General features: G+C 33.2%; 1 non-coding gene across 1 annotated transcript; it reads right to left on the bottom strand.

The window, feature by feature from the left end:
* Positions 1–516: 516 nt before the first annotated feature.
* Positions 517–590, bottom strand: Trnai-aau (transfer RNA isoleucine (anticodon AAU)). The gene has a single exon. It is a non-coding gene; the product is annotated as a tRNA-Ile (tRNA).
* Positions 591–1,715: the final 1,125 nt, after the last annotated feature.

The following is a 1,715-nucleotide window of genomic DNA, read 5'->3' as shown; positions in this document are numbered from 1 at the left end:
GGACTGTCACGTTAAGTTGACAGCATATACTTTATATATATATATATATATATATATACGTGTATATGATGTATGTATATTTGTATATACAACCGACGTTGGCGTGTTTAGGTCCCCATAACCTAGCAATTTGGCAATAGATACCGATAGAATAAGCACTAGGCTTTTAAAAAAATAAGTCCTGGGGTCGATTTGTTCGACTAATGGCGGTGCTCCAGCAGTCAAATGACTGAAAGAAGTAAAATGAATAAAAGAATATACGTCTATCTTCCTCCCCGTCTCTCTAATCTCCTTTTCTCTCTGTCTCCCTCTCTACATAAAGTAAACACAAGTAAAATATAGCAAAATCTGTATATACATGTTTGGGAATGCGAAATAAGTAAATAAACAAAAATATGAGGACACAAATACGTTTTTCTCTTTTGTTTATAAATAAACGACAGAAGTTAAACTGGTAACATTCTGTAGGAGCTCTAATGGTTACGCAAATCGTGACAAAAAAAAAAAACGATAACTTGGCCAGTATGGGGCTCGAACCCACGACATTCGCGTTATTAGCACGACGCTCTAACCAACTGAGCTAACCGGCCAACTCGAAATCGACGCTGCAAAATAAATATCAAATTGTTACATTAAAATTCGTTTTTTGTTTTTTTTTATATAATGACAGTACCTTTGGTTTCTTAAAAGCAGATAAAAAAATATTAACATTTAGAAAGGTGCTGACAATTTAGACGCCATAGCCATGTTAAGGAAACCATTCTTCTTATGAAACGTCAAATTTACCCAATAACGTGAGAAGAACACTAATCGCGACGGAGGCAATTTATTTCGCTGGAAACTAAAATAAACGAAGTAAAGAAACAAAAATTGGGCTTAATCGATTTTGTTTCATTATCGAATGATTTGTTCTCAAAGCGAATAGTGACTACGAGAACAAAAGCAATCTAAACCCCTATGTGCTTGCTAGGCCTACAAGAAATAGCTGGCAATTCTCTTCCATCCCAAATTACATTCTAATGTTAAAAAAAAAACACAAAAAAACAGAAATAGGAGGGATCTAGTTAAATTTCTTCCAACCACTTGAAGTATTTAAAATTTTCACTGAATAATTACTTTAAAAAAAAATGGTTTTACATGCTGATGACGAAAATTGCATTCATTTTTTCTAGAAAGAAGTTACAACAGAGTAGAAAATTTTTTTAAATCTTGGAAGAATTTGAAATACTTGAAATAGTTGAAAGAAATTCAACAAGAGACAAAAGAAGACACTATAATGTAGTTCTCGATACGTTATATATATAAAAAAAAATTTTTCTAATCGAAACAGAAACCCCGAACCTAAATATGATGGATATAGCTGGAACGCCTTTTAGCATAGAGTGTTGAATCAGGCTTGACTTGCGTTGAAACAACAAAATCCAACATAGTCTAGGATTTTCTTTAGTTCATATGAAAGCTATTTAAGGTACAATATCATACATAGACGACTAACACTTTTACCAAAAATCATTAATAAAGAATGTCCAAGTAGAAAACCTCTTGTTGGTTGATGTTTGATGTTAGCCATGCGTGGTTTTGTTAAAAATAAAAAGGTAATACAATCAAGAAGGGGGTTTCTTGGCTTACCTGCACAAGAGCCCCCACGACTTTGTTCCTTTATAAATTTCAGAAAAATGGATACCTTTCAGGTGGTGTAGATTACGATTCTATCG

This window comes from Octopus bimaculoides, chromosome 3 (genome assembly GCF_001194135.2).
Source record: "Octopus bimaculoides isolate UCB-OBI-ISO-001 chromosome 3, ASM119413v2, whole genome shotgun sequence".
Taxonomy (NCBI): domain Eukaryota; kingdom Metazoa; phylum Mollusca; class Cephalopoda; order Octopoda; family Octopodidae; genus Octopus; species Octopus bimaculoides.
Note: the sequence above shows the minus strand (reverse complement) of the source record. Positions and strands in the feature narration are given on the sequence as shown.